The sequence below is a fragment of the Vidua chalybeata genome, chromosome 9 (assembly GCF_026979565.1).
Source record: "Vidua chalybeata isolate OUT-0048 chromosome 9, bVidCha1 merged haplotype, whole genome shotgun sequence".
Taxonomy (NCBI): Eukaryota; Metazoa; Chordata; class Aves; order Passeriformes; family Viduidae; genus Vidua; species Vidua chalybeata.
In genome coordinates, this window is record NC_071538.1 from 19,810,040 (window position 1) to 19,833,043 (window position 23,004).

The following is a 23,004-nucleotide window of genomic DNA, read 5'->3' on the forward strand; positions in this document are numbered from 1 at the left end:
TCAGATTTCACTATTAACCTTTGGCAGAAAAAAACCAGCAAGCTTTTTTCACAAGTCTTCACAACAACACAGATGAAAATACAGACACTGCCCTTATTCACCAGCTCAGAAACCTGAAGAACTAGCATGGTGAAACTAACAGAGCTTTTCTCCCCCATCACTTCCCACGCTTCTTCTCCTCATTTCTACCCAAAAAGGGCAGCTCCTAAATGATTCTGCTCTTTACAGAGCTTCAAAATCTGTTGTGATTTTCCTCTAGGTACCAGTGCCACACCTATGCAAGTCATTTTACTCCTAAAGGAAAGTATGTTAAATTAAAGGAACTCCTCTTTCTAAGAAAGGAATCCTTTTACAGCAGTAGGATTGGAAACATTCTGGTTCTGAAGTACAGTCTCTCTATTCTGTTGGCACCAAGAGACAGCCTATTATTACCATAATCCAGAACACTTTTCACTACATAAACTTGGAAGCAACTTCAAAAATACAAGCCCTGGTTTCAGCTCAGATAGGGCTCAGTTTCTTCTTAATTGCTGGTACAGGGTAGTGATTTGAATTTACTAAAAAAATAATGTTGATAACACAATCATGTTTTAGTTATTGCTAAATCGTGTTTACCCTAAATCAAGGGTTTTACATTTTCCCATGCTCTGCCAGCAAGCAGGTGCACAAAAAACTTGATGAAAACACAGCCTGGATAGGTGACCTGAACTGGCAAGAAGGATAGTCCACACCATAGAATGTCATGCCCAGTATATAAACTGGGAGCAGTTGGCCAGAAGTTGCTGAACACTGCTGGGGAACAGGCTGGACATCAGTTAGCGAGTGGTGAGCAGTTTTATTGTATATTCATTGTCCATCCATCCATCTCTCCTTTCACTACACTTATTACTATCTTTCTTTCAGTTATTACACTATTCTTATCTCAGCCCGAAGGATTACACGTTTTTGGTCCCAGTTCTCCCCACCAAGGTGGGAGAAGTGGGCAGTGAGTGAGTGGCTGCATGATACTTAGTTGCCAGCTGGCATTAAACTATGCAACATGTGATTCTTGGTGGGACAGACCCTCTCCAAGTAGATGAGGCTACAGGGAAGAAGAAAGCAATAATATAGAAGTGACAAATTTAGGGCAGCCTTGATGTTCCAAACAGAAAACAATAGGGGTTGAGGGAGAGAGGGGAATGATCAGTAGCTAGAAAAAAATCACCAAAACTCATATTACCCTCAAATTTGATAAATATTCACCTAACCTATTACTATCACTAGCTTTTCTTTTGGGAATGGTTTTCCACAGCTGGAGATAAAAACATTGATTTAATTTTCATACTTTTAGGAATGTAACTAGAATAAGCTTTCTGCTTTTAGACACAAGAGCTTAGAGAATCTGTGAATTATTGAGTTACAGCACCCTTTGAGGTACATTAAAACACAAGGTTTTCATTACTGCCAAATATTATTTATCTCAAAGAAACTTATTGCTTAATTACACTTTTAAAATGTTGAAACAATAATGATTTTTATGATTATAAATAAAATTTTAAAGTTTATCCAAACAATAGAGCAAGTTGCCTTCAGAAAAGCAGCATAATGGTTTTTTTTTTTTTTTTTTTTTCAATAATACTATCATAAACAATTGTCTTGGTGTTAATGGGTAAACTCAGAGTATGGTGATATTACCCAAATAAGACAGTAGCACAGTTTGTCCCTTAATGACTTTAAATGTGATCTACCCTTTTAAAAGAATTACAAAGTAATTTTCTATCCATTTTTACAAATGTTTTGAATATGAGAATTCATCAGGATTTAGGAGATTAAGAAATCACTGTCCACAAAAAAAAGATCTGCAGAAATTTTCATTAGTTCTTTTATGAGTTGGCAGCAAATACTCTAGCTGTGAACTTTTATGAAGCTATAAATATAAAGGACCTTCTGATACTGGTATGATGATAATTCTAAATTTCCTTTTTGCAGCTGCAGTTGATCCCTTGTATTTGGTAAAAAAAAAAAAAATCTCTTCTTGTAATTTAACAGAGAAAGTTGGCTCAACTACTGTATTGCCTTTGAGCACTCTGAGTGGAAGTTCATGAATTAAACCCACATGGCAACACAACCCCCATCCCCACCTTTCCCTTAAGGTGGCCATAAAATGTCAGTAGAAAGCCAAGCTGTTTATTTTACTTAGTATTTGATTTTGTAAGTAAATGAGTTTCTAGTGGGGCATATCTTTGTAACCAGCTCCATTACATCACTAAACTTTTATTAAACTATGCAATAAATACTAATCAATCCTTAAATGTTTAAATTCAATACTAAGGGTGAAAATTAAGAAAATATAAGTAGGCAACCTATTCCATAAAATACTAGAATGTTTGATCATGGGGAGAGAAAAAAACATTTTTTGCTACTGACAGCTTTTTACAAAACTTGTTTTCCCAGGGGATTTATTTTTTTAGGAATAAAATTTAGGAGGGGATTTTGTCTACATATTCAAGAATCTCTGTGGTGAAAAGTATTCCTGAGTTACTCTGACAGATTTGTGCTACTTTAGATTTGGTGGAATACGGTCACTATGTTTCACTTAATTGCCCAATAAACAAGGAAGACTCATTTTCCTCACAGTATCTTGGGAGAAGGACACAATCTGAGACAGAAAGGAACTCAGTCTCTTGGCTTCTGAGTTTCTAAACAAATACCAGAGAAGCAAAGAAGTAGTCCAGAATAAAAGCCATTCAAAAAGACAAACAGATATGCTGGCCTACAATTACAGCAGTAGTAGCACAATACTTATTTTTCCTTGCATGGTTTCCTAGGATTCTCAGGAGCTCGACCAGAAAAGAAGCAAAGTAACCAGGCTGCTCAGATATACACCAAAACTCACTGTGAGATAAGTTGCATTTGTTTGTCTCTCTCCCAAGGCAAACCAAATATCAGCTTAACTAGTGGAAAGTTATCAATCATGCAAAGGAAGAAAGTCACAATTAGACACCCACTCTTAGTATTTGTAAATCTATGAACTGAGATGTCATATCATTATTCACTGACTCTGCTTGGGATTATGAACTAAGGTCAGCAAGCAAACTCTGCAGAGCACATACTTTACTGGACCAGACTAATGATGGCCTGTGATCTAAATCTGAAGAGCTTGGCTAGAGTCTTGCACTCAACATAAAACATATTTCAGAGCTGAAATAGTTGCTGTCAGCACCTGTTATTCATGTCCACTGATGGGAAATATAGGGAATTCTATATGTCCTTTGCCTCCATATATAGTGCATTTTCCTATGATGCAACAGAGTTATGCAGTATGTTTGCTGATATTTCTAAAAAGTAAAAAGTTATCAGTCATATTTTTTTCCAGTATTATTCTATAATCATCTGGAAAGTTCAGTCTTGCAATTTATATATAAATATGTTTTGAAAGAAGCTGTAAGTAGCTGCAGTGATGAGAACAGAGGGTCTCTGTCCCTCTTTCTTTGGTTCTATTTTACAAAGCAGACCACAAAAATGAAACATTGGAGATTCTCATTTGCTATCATTTTAATAATTGAGAAATGGATCTCAGCTCATGTACACAATTTTTCACAGAATCAAAGAATCGTTTAAGTTGGAAAAGGCCTCTGAGCCTTTTCAAGTCCAAACACTGAGTGGTCACCACCTTGCCAGCTAGACCATGGCACTAAGGACCATGTCCATTCATTTCCTGAACACCTCCAGGAATGGTGATGGTACCACCTCCCTGGGCAGTCTGTTCCAATGTTTAACAACCCTTTCCATGAAGAAATTCCTTCTGATGTCCAAACTGAACCTTCCCTGGCACAGCTTGAGACCATTTCCTCCTGTCCTATCACTTGCTACCTGGGAGAAGAGGCCAACCCCCACCAGGCTACATTCTCCTTTCAGGCAGATGTAGAGACTGGTAAGTTCCCCCAAACCTCCTTTTCTCCTGGATGAGCTCCCCCAGCTGCTCCTCACAGAACCTGTGCTCCAGACCCTTCCCCAGCTCCACTGACTTTCTCTGGGCTCATTCCAGCCCCTCAATACCTTTCTTGTAGTCAAGAGCCCAGAACTGGAAACAGCATTCGAGGTGGGACCTCACCAGTGCTGAGCACAGGGGACAATCACTGCCCTGATCCTCTGGCCACACTATTCTTGATACCAGAATGCCATTGGCCTTCTTCAATTTCAAGTTTCCTTTGGAAAAAATACAGTTATGCGGTGCCTAAAAGCACATTACGACTGAACAATGGTTTATTAGGTGCTCCCAACAGATGACTGTAATTAAAAAAAGGGTCACATCTAAGGAAAGTAATCCAGGTGAACAGGGGCCTCCATTTGTCTCCTTTACATGGAGCTAACCATGTAAAGTTCAAGAAGTGCACAGATATAACTTAGAAACCTAATTAGGCCATTAGAAGTAAACTCTATTAAAAACCACCCGTAAGCTTTAACGATAAACTGCAGCCATTTCAAATTTAATACTGCACTAGCAAGTAATACTGCCATTGAATAATTCAACATTCTGTAACATAAGGCAAGATGAGAGGAATGAGAAAGCACAATCGCTATTTTCATTATGATGTGCCTTTTTGGGAGGTATAGTAGAAACCTCATAACACTGGCACTAATTATTTTGGCATCTTATTGGCAGTCACAATTAGATAAAATGCAAGAATTTCTAAGAGCAAAACAAGTTCTTGGCTAGATTTCTTCAGCCTGATATACTTCAGACTTTTATTTATGGCTAAATTGAAGCTGGATGTCAAATCTGGGTCCCTTAGAACAAAATCTTAATAATTAACTGGCAAAACTGAACATGATCGTTTCTGACACACCTACACTGGTAATTATTGCTTTGAGGCCATTTACTAATGAAATTAATGTATTCATTGCCCTAACAAATTAGCATAACTCATACATAATGCCCCACATTTCAAGACCTTCCTAGAAAAACAACACTTAATACCACAGAATGAAATGGCAAGGGCATTACATGGAGACAGAATTCACTGAATTACTACATGTTAAAACCACAATGGCTGAGTGTTAGTTATAAAGTAAAATGTAAACACAATGTGGGTATTGAAACCATTAATAGTGTAGTCAAGAGTATACAATCGATTATTATCTTTGCACTTCAAATAAGCACATATTACAATAGCAGTAACCATGGAATGTAATTAACTGGCTACTTTTAGAGATATCAAGTATGAAAAGGAGGCAGTGCTGAAGCAATTTCTTCTTCCTTCTCAACTTCATAATAAATACAGTGTGGCTACTGTGCTTTTTCACTCATATTTCCATTCAGATTAATTCAGTGCCTGGAAGTGGCTACAGCAGCCATAGGGTCAAGCAACAGCAAAAGGCAGAATTAAATGCATTACCTTTGGAAATTACTAAAACATTAGCACCAACATACTGCCATTTCTAATTGGTAAGATTCTCTCAGTTATTCCCTGAGTCTTCTATCTCCCTATGCAGAACAGAGGTCAGGGAAGCAAACCACCATGTGGCTAGATGCAGTCCCAGCTTGATGGAGGGCAGGCTCTGCTGGCTCACCTGGCAGGCTGGGGGCTGCACTGAGGCCCCCAGGCCACAGACCTAACATGCACTGCCACTGACAGACCACTCACATCCTGTGACCTGCAGAGTGCTGGTATGAGGCAGATTACATAGGAGGATCCATCACTTTTGAGCAGGAATAATCTCTGTATATACTTCAAATGATAAACTTTGAAGGAGATGATGAGGGTAAAACCACAATGGGTTTGCAGAAAATCACCTATACTCTGCATTGCTCAGAATTCAACCCCTGGCTCAACTAGCAGATGGAAGGCCTGAGAGCTAAGGAAAATTTGAACAGGTCTTTCTTCCACACAGCTTAGGAGCCAGCCCTAATGGCAGTTACAGCAAGGTCACATTTCTTGTGTTCTCTACAACTGTCTAAAGGTTATTGCCTTCTGAGAAGCCTGAATAGGAGCATATTCATGGGCCATCCTTTTCTTCCCTCCTACACAGGCAGAAATGCAAAGAAACACAGAGTCTCTTAGCAGATCCTCAATTGCATCAGTACCTATTGCTACAAAAGAAAGGAAAAAAAAAGTCCAAGGGGATTATGGGAATATTATGGAATAATCACCTCAAGCAAGAAGTTTCCCTGGAACCCCATTCATATATGTTTGGCTCCTGCCCACAAGCATAAAGTTTTACATCTTTATTAATGTATGTAATTTAGATTTTCTCATTATTCATATGAATGCCTGATCTTTTTCAACCCTCTTAAGTTCTCCGCTCCCGTGATATCTTGTGCCAAGGAGTTCTATATGCTAATTAAAAGTTGCATAAAATTTCATTTGACCAGTTCTCTATCTCTTGCTTATCAAGTCATTCTCCTTCCTCCCCCAAAAATTCCTCTCCATTTGAGACTTCGTTATTTAGCAACTTTCCCCACTTTGACTTAAAAATCCAAGTCTCTCCTACAGTAGTCTTTCTTTGACTACATCTAGATTTCTTCTGTTTTAACTTTATATTTTTTCATTATTTCTTTTTAATATAGAAAATAACCAGAACACAAGATAGCATAAGAGATTATTCTAGCCCATTGAACTTGCTTTAGACACTGCAAACATCCAAAAAGCACATTTTAGAAGGTTTAAAGAGTCCAGCAATAGATGCCCAGTGTTGAATCACAAAGGTTATTGGGCTCTCTCTCACACAGACACAAAACCGAATTATACTGAGGCTATTACTAAGTATAGATAGATACCTTGAGACAATTAATGTATGACTGAGAGCTCTCCATGTGTGCCTGTCTGAAGACCTGATCTTCAGCCTAATCTTGTGAATTGTCAAGAAACTGCTTGTTTGAACTTTGGCCTGTTGACACAAAATGTCATTTTATAAATGGGTAAACATTACCTCATTAATGCTTCTCACAACTGCACAGGCAGGGAACAATTTTCATTTACAGTACCCCTTCTTTACACCTTTATACTCAAACAGTTGGTCTTTATGTATTTCTGACTGTTATATAAAGCCACAGTAACAGCAAGCAACATTAGTGAGAACAAGAATGAGGTCTTCATCATTTCATTGAGCAGGTAACAAGTAGTATAAGGCTACCTTCTATTTTTTGTGCGTTTTCATCCAATTAAAAAAAAAAAAAAAAAAACTCCACACCAAAAAACTTACACAAACTTTAGATATTCCTAAAATATTTTATAACACTGCACAAGAACAGCAGTTCCCAGCCAAGTTATTGTATACCTTTTCATTGAGAAATAGTATCTGGTTGGACCACAGAAATCTACACCCCATCCTCATGGCTGGTCTGTTCTATGGCATTTATAGCCCTAGACCGAAATACTCCCACATCTGATCTATTTTGTCCAGCTAATAATTATGTACTACAATATTGCATTAGTATCAACTGTTTGAGTCACATTTATGTGGTGAAGGTCAGTCCTCTTTCATCCCGAGACACTTAGTTCACCTGCTTTTCACTTTAGGTCTCTCAATGGTGCATAGGTTTTATTTTTGGCAGCATGCCTATTTTTAGTTAATTCCTTTGTCTGACATGTTGTTACTTCCCTCAAATATACCTTTGCAACCTTTCTTCCTCCAGGTCAGCTGTAATTTCTGTCCTATCATTTACTACTGGATACAGAGTTACCTTTGTATTGCTGATATTCCCAGCAGATGTCTTTGTCTAACCCAAGTGCTCCTCACCACCTGTCGCCTTGCTTCCAGGTTTGGCTATAAATAATCCTCCCCTTGCTGGTTTGACTATAAATAATCCCTTCCCCACTCTGTTGGGTTTTGGAGTCAGCTGGTTCCAATTTAGACAAGGTGGAGCTTCCCTTTCCTTTACAGAGTTAGCGTTCCCTCTCTTCATTGTGTTACCCACACAGAAATGCTATCACTGCACAAACTCACAAGTATAGAAATGTATTGGTAGGTCCCTAAATCAAGTCTTTTGCCTGTACATCTAAGCTTTCATTCTAGCACTTCTCACATCTCAAAGTTACAGTACCAATATGTACAAGAGATACTGGGCTGTGCTTATGGTCAAGCTGATCCTTGCTTGCCTTGCTTCCCACAGGAGGGCCAACATGTCTACCTTGTGGACAAGTCCTACAGGGCATCCTCAGCTCCCTACCTTGTACATATGAATGTGCTTGTGGACCTGGGCAGGTCACAGGGCTGTGGTTCTCACCAGCCTCCATCTGTTCTAGACCACAGAGCCTCTGTATGTGGCACAGTCAGTGTCTGGACATGAAGGCAGATAGGAGTCCTTCTTAGAAACGACCCCAATATAGCTTTCCAGAGACTCCCTGAAGCAGGATATGTTGAGGATGTCTAAACTATGTGGATAGGTATCCATGATCGTGTGAGTTCTTGTGACTGCACAGGTTTCTCTCAGCACAGGTGCTTTGCAGTTTTACTCAATGAGCTGCAATTAGATCCTGACAAACACCTGTCTGAGGTATGCAGAAACTGTTTCCCTGAAGCTCATGTACCTGGTGCTAAAGGAAACTGGTTTCTCTTCAGCACTTCTCATAAAATATATGACATTTTAATACATATTTTGCACATTTCAGAAGCAAAGAAATGCATTAAACTCATCTCAGTAGTTTGCTTGTGAACTGTACTGAGGAACATGGTGCCTTGTTGTACCTTTACTGGCTTGCCTTTTTAAAAAAGATGGAGGAATGCTTTAGTCAGACTAGGGTGGCCAGTGTAAAGTTAAGAGGGAGGCAGTCCACAAACCAGCAGCCAGGATTTAAGAGGCTGTCTACTGGCAGTTCCTATAGGAAGAAGGGAAAGAGGAAAACCAAACAAGAAACATCCCATTCCACCCAGCCCTACCCACCCCCCCCCAAAAAAACCAGCCAACCAAAAAAAGAAGACAAAAACCCAAACAAACAAAAAAACAAAAAAGAGAAAACACCCCACAGCAAAAATGACAAAAAAAACAAAAACACCCAAACAAACAAAAAACCCCAACCAAAACAAAACACCAAAAAATTCCCCCCCCCCCAAAAAAAAAGTGCCTAGGAGAAGGAGAAGTTAAATTCAATTGAAAGAGGCACATGATTATTCTTAATGGACTGTCTTCCATAGTTTCAGCGCACCACTTCTTTAGGAAGTCTATTTCCCACTCCTCAGTAGGTAGCCATATTAAGTAATAAATGCTGCTTCTCAAGGTTTTGGCTCAAGAATGTCCTACAGAGGATGAGGCAGAAAACAGGCAGCACCAGAATTTGACTTGAGAAAATATTCTGTGTTTATGACATCCTCAGGAAAAGCAATGACTGCAGTAGTAGTAGTAGGCCACCTGCAGCAAGATAAGCAGTAAGTGAGAATTAAAGAAGAAAGAAAATGCTGACTGATTTTCTCAAAGACATTAAAGACTTAACTGGAGCCAGAAAAAAAAGTGATGGATTTGCTGGGGTGTCTTTCACACATCTTCAGTAAAAATTTAGAGTAAAAGCAGAGATTAAGGAGTGTGGAAAAGAGCTGGTGAGAGAAAGCATAGTAAAATCTTGAGAAGATACAGATGTCTGTATGCATTTAATGGCATTATGCCATTTTACATGTAGGGAAGACCTGTATTCATGCCATGTATTATCCAACCTAGACAGAGGCATTGCGTAATGGGGTTAATGTGGAGAGTGGCAGCTGGGGCAATGATGTCCCTACATGCAACTGGAGGCACTAATGCAGCATAGCTGGAGTAACTGTGTGTGACCTTAAAGGCTGTAGGCACAAGCCTTGCCTGCAAAACCCGTGAGAACTTTTCCTGCTATGATTATAGACTTTACTAAGTTAGACTCTCACAGAGTTATATAACCCTATGCGGTAGTTAATGAAGTGCTGGATGTAAGAAAAATAACTGCAATGTTATTTTGCCCCTGGTATGCTTCGCCTTATAAGGATTAAACCTAGAGCTGATTCACTTGTGTTTTGTGATCTCTATCATGCTGCAATAATAATACTTAGCACTTTATAGCACTTCTTACTTATAAAAAGTGCTTTATAAACATTATCTAATTATTAATCTTCACAACGGTCCTATGATACAGATATACAGGTCAATTTAATGTTCTCTTTTAATAAACTACTAGTACTTTAGTAAATTGAAAAGTATAGAGCACATTAAATTCACTTAAGAGAAACAAAAGTTAGTGAACAAATCGCAGTTCTCCCTACAACATTCTAGGTAACAGCAAACTGTCAGTGATCACCACCTCAGAGGTCCACAGAGACTACTCCACATAGAAAATACTTCAGTTATCTAGTTGAAACTCATTGTTTTTCTGGTGATAACATGAATAACATGAAAGCAGAGAGACTCTACCAAAACAACTGAAGTTCCTTGATCAAGACCACAATATACTAAATTCTACACAAGCAAAACACAGTACTTCTTACCCTACAATGTTGGAGATCGAGGTATAACACCGAGGGGTAAGAGATGGGGAATGGGAGGCAATCAGTACAGTTAAAAAGCAATCATCCCTGCTCATACTGCATCTGCCTACAGAAACGTGTACAGAGCCACTCTACACCAGTACACTCCTTATCTCACTAATAGCCTGTAGCTCTCTCTGGTGATACATCTCAAACTTTAGTGTTTATGATCAAAGACAGAACAAGAGTCTGGCATTTGGTTAAACACATCGTGCAACCAGTCCCATACTAGCTACTGTGAAGAAAACTAACTCTACCCCAGCTAAAACCAGTACACTTACATAATTGCAAACTGAGTTTTCCACAACATCACTGTTTTATACAATGCGTGGCATGGACTTGTCTGTGGGATAAATCAATGCAGGGCAGAAGGCTGCTGTCCAAGGATGAGATGGGCTGCCCCATGCATTGCTGACATTCAGAGTTATGTAATGAGTGAGAAAGGTAGGGGAAAAAAAAGAAAAAAAAGACAATTTCCCATTTCAGGTAGTTATAAAATTTCCTCAAAGAGTTTGGAGTCTACATCTGTTTTTTTCATATGACAGTCTATGAGAAACAGGACAAGTTCCTAAAGCCAAGCTTTTCACTCAAGGTCATATATCAAGTGTACGTTCCTCATGTGCTCCATGCCCAACTTGAAACCTGGGGTCTGCCTCGCTTGAAGTGCTGATCACTCATAAATGCAGCTGAAATTAAAGGGAGCTGTGCTTTCAGCTTACTACCCAATGTTAAATATTGTGAAAAAGATAGGAGCAGGATATCTCAAACTGGACTGCCAAATTAGTGGGTGCTTTCAACTTTGATTTACTCTGCCTCAGTCTCCATCTGTCAAATGAGGACAATAATGCTTCCTCATTTCATGGGGGTGTTGGGAAAATAACTTCATTAATGGTTTTTGAAGCACGGTAGTGTTGAGTGCTATGCAGAAACCTAGGAGGAAATTAATAGTTCTGTCTCTGGAGCAAGTTCTGAAAAGCATGCAATAAAAAGGGCCTGAAGGAACACACTTAACTGAAGAGAAAAAATAAAATATTGGATTTTATATACTTGAACAAAATATTTGAACTGCTCAACGAGTGATTGCTGTACTTGCATTATCCAGTAGATTTCATCCTGATTTTAAACTCTCAACTCAATAATCTCAGCTTTTATTTGTAAATTACCACGTTTCTAAAAATTTGAATCAATTTAGCTCTCCACAAATACCATAGCATGGACTCCTAATGATAAGCCTGTGACTTAATAGCATCACTAGGAATATTTAAAGTCAGTCTACAGATCGTAAAAATTTCAGCTCATGAAACAAGGCAACAATAGCCTCTTTCTCAACTGGAACCAGTACTTCAAGGAAAGAAGATCACACTTTGACAATAGATTTTGATGGCATACTGAAATAGCAAAAGAAAGGCACAATTCAGGGGAGAAAAAGTGCTCAAAATTTTACACAGAACAATACATATTCATTTCCTTTCCAAAAACAGCCAAATCATTTTGATCATAGTCTTTCCAAGTGTTTTGCCCCAGGAGGAAGCCCAATGTGGAAGTTATCAACCCAAATATTTAAAGTTTGTGGAGAAATTAATTTTAAAAATCCTGTTTACAGTAATTTATAAGTAAGAATTTTCAATTAATCATGATGACAGTCAATATTCTCTGCCCTACCTAGAATACACGTGTTCTGCACAGTGTTTTGCTTGCTGTGCAAGCATCTCTCCTAGCACATCTTCAGTACTGAGGGGGTTTTACTATTTATTATTTTTATTATACACCCTCTATCTGTTTCAAGGAAAGAATATTATTCTAGGGAAGAATATTATTCCTTAGCTTCCCTTAAATAATATACAGATGACTAATCACTGTGGCACCCAGGAAAGACATGTCAGGTAAAGTAAACATTCTGAAAAGAATGAACCCTTGAGCTATCCCTGCCAAATACTCTTACCTGGAACTGTCACAATGATTGTGGTGCAACCAAAGAAAAAGCCTCTGATGACTGAGGACTTATCTGAATAAAACTGCTTGGTGAGTAGAAAAAAGCCTACTGCCAGTTAGTCTAAAGCAGTGCCATTTAATAGAAATGATAGAACCACAGGGCTGCTGGTCTTTACTATAATATCGATGCTATCAAATGCATTTCTAAAAATGTGAGTTAGAAAAAACTATTGTCTGCTTTACTTCCACTTGTTCAATTTGCTTAAAAAGTACAAATGCAATGGTTGGGTTTTGGCTGAACAACATTAGGCTGGTATGGTTTATAAGGGGCTGGAGCTAAAACTAGAACTGCAGCTCCCCCAACACCAACACAGAATAAAGGACATCCAGTGCCCTACATCCCTTCTACATCCAGATTTTATAAAACAAGTGTGTGGAACAGTGTTTTATGTTTAAGATTCCCAGGGGTGAAAAAAAATCCTGAATATTATCATGTTACTTGCAATATGAAAGAGGATGCAACTTTTTTTAGATGTGCTGAAACAATCTGGCTTAGGTGTGCTATGGCAGAAACCACTTGTTCTTTGAAGTTTTTAACAACGGTTCTTATTTGTATATCAAGCCCAACTTCTTACGTCTCCTTCCTACTCTAGTGCTGGCTACTTAATCTAAAAAGCAATCTCCCCAGATTTTAAAGTAATGTTTGCAATGTCCTTTCAATACTTTCACTTTTTCTCCCTAGCTATCTTACTTTATGTGCTTCTCCTGTATTTTGATACCAAATCCAGTCGTCTGAGTAATAATTCTGATGCCCTGAAACCTGTCATGCAACAGGTAAGGATCAAAAGAGGACCTTGTCTGAATTAATAGAAGTGTGAAGCCTAACAAATGAGATATACTGGCATGCAGCCTGTGACAGCATTTAGGAGGCAAACACCCCATCTTCCCCAGAGTCCCCACAGACCTGGGGGATTCACACTGTATGCACAGCCCATAGGCAAATTAGAGAGCACAGAGGCAGTTTCAGGGACAGCAAATGCCCACAGATCTCCTAACTGACAAACAGCCTTCCATCCTGAACTTCTTCTGTCAAAACTGAACTCCATCCTGTCACCAACAGACCACTGGTGGAGAACAAAAGAACTCAAAGCAAAATATGTGGGTTAGAAGAGAGCTCACTTTACCTGGCTACAAAACTGAATTCACAGTAGTTGAATTTACACAGAGCCCCCTCACAGCCTGTCCACAATACCACAGTATAATTAAATACAATACCTCTGACAGGTAAGTAACTGATGTCCCAGTAGTAGGATTAAAATTCCTACTTTCTCAGGGCAAAGTAAAAATATACAAACCAACAAACAAAAAAAGGCCACTTAAAATGGGTATATTCTTTCTCCTCCTGCCACAATTCCTTCCAATAGTTCTTCATCCATGGCTCCTTGTTATCAGGCAGTTGATATTTTCTTTTTCCTGATGTAGTCTCATATACTTTGTGGTATAGACAGCAATGCTTTGTTTGGTCCTCACAGGCATCTGGAATATAGGCCTACAGAATGCAGCTGGAAGCACAGCTATGCACAAATGCCTGTGCTGGAGCTGAAAAGAGCAAATGCACTTCAAAGGAGCAATGGAGTCACATATTGGTTGGACAACAAGGATGCTGTGAGGAATGGTAAAAAATAATGGGAGCCATGGTTTGATTGTGACACTTATGAGAGGATTAACACAAATAATTATGCCCAGTTAGCAACAGTGTTCTCCCAGGTGGTCTGCATGTGACCAGTGTTAATAAAAGCTCCTCGGAGCAAAGAGTCCAATATGAATTTTCAGTAATTTACTCTGATATGAAAATATTTCTAATCTGATAATATGCTGCTGCCAGGAATCAATGAGAGGAAAATATCTCAGGCCATATTTGTCATCAAGTCATTTTTGTTGTCTCACATAAACTCAAACTTGTGATCAGATACTTCTTCACAGAGCCACCTCTGAAGTACAAAATCCAGTAATATACTTCAGCAATATAGCTTCTATTACACAGTAAAGAGAAATGCAATCGCTTTACTTTTCAGCAATTTGTCTCATTACTCCCAAACTGGAGTAACAATCCCTTAAAATAACAGAATAAATCTACCCCTTTATTTGTTCTAAAGGCAGAGGAAGAAAACATCTTTCACACTCCTCTATGGCAGAAGATAGCTGCCTAGGAGACTGGAGATTGTAGGGGTGTACAAGTCCACAGAAGCGAGAAGGGAATTCACACACAAAACTGTAGCTGAGGAAACAACAGCTTGAACTCCATCTGGCATGTGAGAATGACTTGCAGACCTGGAAGCTTGTGTTTCAATGAAGAGATTCAAGAAAGAGCTAATATAGAAAAAGGCCTCATTTCTAATACACTTCTTTTATGTCTTGGAAGTGGTCTATCAACATTAGAATGACTTACAGCTATGTGCTGTATTCTCCAAATCTGTATTTCTCATTTTTTTAGAGCACAACCTATATAATGGTTTCTTGATCTGCAGACTACCAATTTCATTTCAATAAATACTGTCAAAAAAATTCATATAATCAGTTGTGTCACTTACCTATGGTGTAAATATGCTTTGTGTCAGATTACCTCCTGTCCAAGAACTCTAGAAAAAAACCCACACAAACAAAACAGATAGTTAGTAATTAAACTTATTTAAATAATATATTTTCCAGCCAAGTACCCATAAAACCTTCTAGTATCATCCACCTGGCAGGATTCAAGAATAGCAAGGACACATCTATAATGAAAAGTGAATGGTTGAGCATCCTGAAATCTATTTCATATTTGATAATTGGCACCTTTCTTCCATTTAGAGATTTCATATTATGCAAATGTGAGTCAATGAAGTATAGAAAGATAAGCTTCAAGTACATTATGGACAATCAGCACCAACTAGAGCTCAGGATGCCTGCGTCTCCCTGAGCCTTTGGAAACAATCAAGGTTCATAGTGTTCATCCATTGCCTCAAGGGAAATACACATAGTTTCAGTGAGATAATACACACAAAGTGACATGAGTTTTTGTAGCAAAAGTATGACCTGCAAAGGCCTGTCCTTCATAAACCAGCTTTCAACAGTATGGTTATCAAATCCAGATTATACATTTTACAGACCCCAAATGTGCCCACATTTCAGACCCTGAAATAGAAAACCTGATTCTTACACAAGAGTATAAGAATTTGTTTATCAGTCAAGTTCAAATAAGGTTCAATAAAGGTCCAGCTATGAAAGGCAGAACACTATTTCTTGAAAGTTCTGAAGCTCTGCAAGACAGAGAAGGTTCAGCAAAGGGCAACTTTAACTGGTCTCAAACACAGTCTGAGGCAGAGGGGGAGGGAGAGAGAGAGAGAAGGATTACAATTAAATCTTGTTACAGTGGGAAAAAAATCATCATTAGGACAGTAAAAAACTAACACTGGCGATAACTGGAGATGTTCAAAACTTAACAGGACCAGTGCTGAGGAACCTGATCCAAGCTGGCCTTGCTTTGACCTGAGAGCCTCAACTGTTGCTGACTTGCCTGAGGGCTCACAGCCTTCACCTGACACCAGGGTGGAGAGGAGCAGGCCTCTCCCTGTGGTCAGAAGAGACTGAAATCTCCTCTACCATCAAGCAAGTGCAAATTTTAAGCTGGAAGAACCTTGATCTTTTGTTTTGTGTATCAAAATTAATGGTGGTTCAAAGTATGTTAATGAGTAATCAAATAATTGGTAAGTTTTCTACAGAGAAAGCCCAGACTTCCAGCAGGCAAACTGCCCCATCATAATGGCATCTTCCACCTGAAAACCACTGTGAAACAAGCAAATCACGTGCTATTTCACAGATGTATTAAACTACTTCCTGTTGTGGCTTCCTTAAAACGCAGTAAACAGTGAGATTTGGTACAGAATAGAGACAAATACCTTGCTGTGTCTATCTGATTTCCAAACAAAAGCCCAGGGTGGAGAAGGAGGAAGGCAGTTTAAGTTCATAGTAAGTATGGCTCTACTGCTGAAATTCTGGAAACATCACATCATCTCAAATTCATTAAATCAACTTTCAGTTCCTAAATGTTCATGACAGATTGCCCTACAGGTGGCTGGGATTACCCATTCTTTGTAAGAAAGGGAAAGCTTAGCTAATATTTCCCCAGAAAATCTGAGGGCAGCCTTTGTGAAATACTTCGTGTTACTCAAGAAGGAAAAAACCACAGCTTTTGGAGAGGTGCAACACTGAGGCACACACTGTTCAAAAAGTGACTTGGCTGTGGTCTTACAGGCTGAAATAAGAGCCTGTTCACACTTCAACCTGTGATATCAGAGGACTAGGTCCCAGTAGGAATCCAGTCAGCATAATAATGCTGAAGAGAACATATTGCCTTATATGGGTTTTATATTTGCTTCTACAAACAGCTCCAGAGACTGTTAAACATAGAAATCAAACTGAAATGATCAGAATAGAATGAACTTAATAGCAGATTGAAACTCGTACTAAAGTTTTGAATTCAAGATTACAGTGAATAAAACACTAGAGTGGATTGCAGGAGAGACAACACAGAAACGAAATGAAACTAAAGGTTTAGGAAGCATCTCTCTTTCTCATTGTTTATTTCTTTTGCTACCCGACCTTCATGTTGCAGAGTTTCAGAAACCAGCATTTCACACTATCCATATTTAAAAGTGACCCCTACAGAATATTCTCAGTTTAAATAAGAGTTTGTGCTTTCTTGGTTTGTTTTGGGTTTTTTTTTTTTTCAGCTGTACCATCTGTGAAGTGCCCACCAAAGTACCAGATGAACCATGCCAGTCTTAGTTTTCAGTACCTCTCCTTTCTTCACCTTCCATGAGTCTTATATAGCCTACATCATGGGATATATTTTTCCAGTACATCTTAGAATCTTAAAATTTATAACATGAAATTCAAACCAACATAAATTAGTAATTCAATCCCTATATTCCAATTTAATGAACCAGAGGTTACATTACTTTATTGTTTTGTGCCGTGGACCAATAATTTGGTTTACAGATGGAGTGTAGTTCTTTGTTAATAAATAAATGCATAAAAATAAAGGTATCCTCAATGCAATTATGCTGATATCCCTCAGGAACCAGAATGCAATTATTTAAAATATTATTTTCTTAGATTACTCTCAAGAAAATAAGGAAAGAAATATGAAATTTGTGTCCTTTTAACTTAAACTCATTTTAAGAGCATCAACAGTGATGCAGATAGTCCCCAGTGGCAACTGAGAAGCACTTAGCCAGAAAATTGTTATTGGATTACAGTTCTGGGTTCATAAAATGTGGCTAAAGATCATTTCAGACATCCATGGAATGACCCATTGTCATAACTGGTATGACAAACAAGTGACAAAGTTACTCTACTCAGCTATTTTGAGGATTTTTCTGATCACAACAGTAACTTGGGGCTGTATCAGCCTGCACAGTTTTGATTCAATTATAAAAATAACTCACAATAAGAATAATTCTAGCATAAATAATTGAATCTCTCTGGAGGAAAAGAAAAATCCCCACAAACATGTGCATATACTTTCAAGTGCTCCTGATGTATAAAGAATTGTGAAGTGACAGGGTGATCAGAAGTCAATTCCAATTGAAAATTATCTTTCAAACTAACTGGTCTTCTTTATTAAAACGAACAAGGTGAAAAGGGCACCAAAGGACACTGCATGATTTTTAGCAATGCGCAAACTTAAACCAATTAGATACCGCTAAGGTTCATACGATCCTTTTCGTTTCATTTTACAGTCTTTTTCAAACAGATGATTTCCTGGATGAGAATCCTGCCTCCCATATTTTAATCTGCTGATAAGCCCCCCCTACTGATGTGACCATATAGCAGATGCACATGTGCATACTTAAATATATGCAAACAAGAAATAAAACTCTTCACCTTCACATTTGAGGTCACCAGTGGCCACTGGCAACACAGTAAAAATCAGAACTTTAATCAAAAACCTAACATGGGATTTAATTTCCTCATGTAAGGTCTTTGTCATTTTTCTTCCCTGCCCATTACACAGTATGTCTTTGCTCATATAATTACATAATTAACATCCTCAGCACCTATTTCATCCCTTGTTAATTTTGCTAAATATAAAAACAGACATGCTCAAGGAAACAAACTTGGCAAGTGAAGAAGCATAAGCAATTTAAAAGGAAAGAAATAAATCTATTCATATCCTGATAACTGGTAGGTATTACTGAGCACTACTAGGTGCTTGTTATGCACACCATGGCCTTCTGACTAGAAGTGCACATGCAAGAACTGCTTTTGCTGGACTGACAGAGATCACCTCAAAGTGTGGGTACAAGGAAATCTTGGTTTTGTTTTTCTGTAAGCAATGTCGAGGGTTGTAGCACCAAAGGGTAGGCGTGGCAGTGGATAAATCACACCGGTTTCATAACACCATTGGTTCCCAAATCTTTTTTTCTAAAATTCAAAAGGATTGGGATGGGTGGGTGAAGAGAGGGAGATAAACTTGGCAGCTAAAAGCCCTTAAGATTTTTGCATTTTATTCCACAGTCCAAATTCACATTTAGCTCCCATTGCTCTATGATGATCATCATAATTCAATTTGAAGATATGAGTTTGAAGATTAGGGTCCTGCAAAGGGTTCCTCCTTCACACCTTTGCCATGAAAGAAGAGAACAAGTAGCAGAAAGAATTGGTAATCAAATAAAAGAATTGGTAAATTTCCCAAAGCTTTAATTGATTCATCCTTGGCAAATAATTTGGCAATTTTATTTCTTCCTACACACTGTCCAAAAAGTAATTCTGTCCATCCTTGTGAAAAAAGGAAAATTTCAGATGGGTTTCATTTAGTGGGGTGGTAGAGACCAGATCTTTGCTCATCCTAACATACAGATCTTCACATATAAGACCAGATTTTAAAACTGTTACTTGCAAAAAAAAAAAAATTACTTTGTTCCCTGAATGATACTACCAGGTCATGGAGGGCGGTGTTATTAAATGCAAGGAAGGGGATCACTAAGTGTTGTTTGCATCACAGACATACTTTTAAACTTACTGCTTCCATAGAGGATACTGTCTCTCTATGCAGATGCATAATATCATTTGATCCAGCAGCTTACAAACAGAACTCAAAAGTCCTTCTCAGAGTTAGCACTGAACTTGTTTTGTGACATTCACTAGCTACTACAATCCTGAATTATACCAAGCTTTGTCCCCCAGTATACAATGCTGACCTGCTTATCCCTAGACTTCTATTTAATTATCCAAAAGTGCACAAGAAAGCGGAGAGTCCAGTTTGAGCCCGATGATGTCTCAGCAATTTTTCCTTCCAGCACATACTATTTCAACAGCCAGTGATCACTGGAGTTAAAGTGCACACAAGCAGCTGAATAGGATGCAATTCTTATTCTTATGATGAATATCAGGGTCAGAGGTGAGTGCCAGATAACACATAGCAGATGTGGAGGGAGTAGAAGGAATTCTGTTTACTTTGGGTGACCACCTACGTTTCAAGGGAGGTGGGGGGAAGCTAAAACTGCAAGATAAAGACTGTTTAAAGGATGGCACTGTACAACATTTTGCAGGACAAAGGCATACACTTGCATATAAGCACAAACTATAGTTGAAATGTAAGACACAGTGTGGCTCAAATTAACCACCTATGGAATGTGACTCTTCATTAAACAAATAAGAGAAATCTTTTGAAAACATACCTCATATCATATGATTACTTCAGTTGATATTGAAAAGTTCCATTTCTCTTTGAGTTGCCTGTATTTCTTTCCATTTCAGATGTTAGAAGCAATGCAGCCTTACAAAGGGGAAATGGAGAAAGTCTGAACTCAGCCTGAGGGTAGTTCTAGATAGCCACTGAGAAGACTGCAAAATGCAGATGACAGCACATTTACAATCTTTCATTATGGGACAAGAAAGTACTGCAAGTTAATGCTAGCTGCTTGGGCTTAGATCATCAGTCCAGACTGTGCAGAAGGGACATGAAACTGCTCCAAACAGACAGGAGGTGATTCTCACAAAGATGATGCATGGAACTGGAGATCTACAAAAATTCTTCAAGTTGGTAAAACTATCAGCAGCCATTTAGCTGCTCAGCTTTTCACAGCCCATGGCAAGGGATGAGAAAGCTTCACCTCAGTACCATCAGCTGCTAACTTCCAAGCAGCAAGGAGGCAGCTACTGTGAGAGACAGGTGAGAAGACTGATCACTTCAGTTATACCAATGAGTTTACTGTACAATCAATGACCTTTGTTTCCCCTGCTCCCTCTTCCTCTCACAAAGAAATCATGAAAATCATTAAGCGTCTTGATGTTTTCCATATGGATGTTTCTACAAGTTATAAAGTTGAAGTGGACCAGTTAGGAGAACTTAAAATCATCAGAAAACACTGGAAAGGAGAAAGGGGGCAGGGACAGCAGCATTTTTATAAAAGGAAAAAACAAAAACAACCCCCCCCCCCCAAAAAAACCAAACCAAAAACCAAAAAACAAACACAAAAAAAACCCCAAAACCCCACCTTCAAACTAAACTATCCAGGGTCAAGTTGCATTTTCCAACATTCTACAGACATCCATTTCCTAGACTACTGCAAGACTTCGTGAAGGTTGTCTCAATAAAGTCTCAGCAAACAAATGGATAGGTTTGGTTGAAAATCTTGCCTCAAATCATTACATATAATTTTTAAATAGTCCTAATAGTTACATTCATATAATATGATTCAGTCAGTTCTCAAAATGGAATAAATGGGACTGTCATTGTAATTTTTAACAAGTACTTCTAGAAAAACTAATAGAGACTAGTAATCTCTAGAAGAACAGATCTCAGAAACCAGTTCAATCCAAGGAGGGAAAAACAAATTAAAATAATTCCATCACAGACATGTCCACCAGTTAGCCTGATAACTTTCTAAATTAGTTGTTACATTTATTTCTTTATAAGCTTTGGTCTGGATGTTGAGAATTCAATCTGTTTTTTCACAAGTGAAGTACACAGCAAGGAAGTAAGTTTGGCAAATGGTCTCTGAACAACTCTGAACTCTGAAGATACAGTAGTACAACATTTTTAAAGATATACACAGCCTCATTTAGAAGATGGATTGAAATGGAATATGGAGGGCAATTTAAGTAAAAAATCAGGATCAGGCCCAAAGTCAGCATCCTAACATGTGAGCACAGACTACCAAGCCACAGGTTGGAATCTGTGCTATTTATATTGCTGAAGCAGTGCAGGAAGCTTACAGAACTTCAGGTCTCCAAAAGCATGTGCTGTTCTTTCATTGTTTGCAGAATATTTTGTGAAGTGCCACCAATTCCTGTGCTGATACAGGTTAATTTACAGGTTTCTTATCTGAACCACAAAATACAGGTATCACAGACTGTCTTTGACATCCTGTGTGGACAAGTTTTCTGTTCCCTCCCTGTCCAGAAATTTCATCGTCTTCATGCCTCTCTGTAAAGCCCTGAGAGAGCAGAAACCTTGCCTTTACTTGTTAGTAACTCACTTGGTACACTATTGGCATTACATAATATCAAAGAATTTGAACAATAGTAAATAGGAAAGGCCTCTGTGCTATTTTTCCACCACAGCCATCAATCTTACTCAGAGTACTTGCATTACAAAAAACTCTAAGCAAACACTTGCAAACTAAACCTTACCCTTAAGTTTGCCAAGCATCTCAAGCTAGAGAGGCAACTGAATCTAACCTTCAGTATACTCAAGGCAAGTGAATCCTTTAAACCAGTTCAGGTAAAATATTCACAGTGTCTCTTTCACAGACCTGCATTAGCATCTGAATCAACATCATCTCATTTGTATGCCTTTCACACCATTTTAAACTACAACTGTTTCAAACCATAGCCACAGTGGACCTAAGAGATGCTAAGATGTCTCAGCTCCTAAAGCTAAGGAGAGTTAAAGAACAATATACCTCATAGGTCTTTCTCAACATCTCATACAAGCTAGCCTTTGGCAATCAGCTGCTCTGATGTATGGTGGTATTTAACTGTCTCTCATTTTCTTGCTCTCTAACTGAGTTTGTAAACTCTGCTTATAAGAAATTTGTGGAATTGAAATAAAACTAAGGGAAGAGTTCCATACTCTCAACAGTCTGGTGCCATATGGGGCAGCACACAGTGCTGAAGGTAAGCAAACTGGAAGAGAAAATGTGCAAATTCCTCTTGCCATTTGCATCCAAGCAAAAAACTTCTGGTAAGCAATCAAATTATTTTAAGTTACAAAAGTGCAACAGAACATCACATCTCATCTATTCTTCTCAAAAGATAAAGCTTTCTTTTGCCTCTAATTAAAAAGATTAATAAAGTAACAGAACACATCAGGTTTGCATCAATCATTGCCCATGTGGTTCTTATTACTGTAATTAAAAGTTATCTGTTCAAAATTGTTGGATGAAAGTGCCATGATCTGCAATTGAAAACACATTGAAGGGAGTTATCCACCTTACTTGACTGTTTTAAGACAGTCAAATTTAAGAACACTGTGAAGTATTCATTCAAAAAAGTCTTAAAGGCAATTTGTCAGTAAAAGTGTCCTATGAACCCTCTATTGAAGAATGTGAATAG

At 38.3% G+C, this 23,004-nt stretch overlaps 1 long non-coding RNA gene across 1 annotated transcript in view; it reads right to left on the bottom strand.

The window, feature by feature from the left end:
- The window catches only part of LOC128792463 (uncharacterized), a 361,852-nt gene that overhangs the window by 153,081 nt on the left and 185,767 nt on the right, over positions 1 to 23,004 (bottom strand). The window contains exon 10 of the long non-coding RNA XR_008432418.1: positions 14,991 to 15,038. This is a non-coding gene — a long non-coding RNA (uncharacterized LOC128792463). The remainder of the gene's footprint in view (positions 1 to 14,990; positions 15,039 to 23,004) is intronic.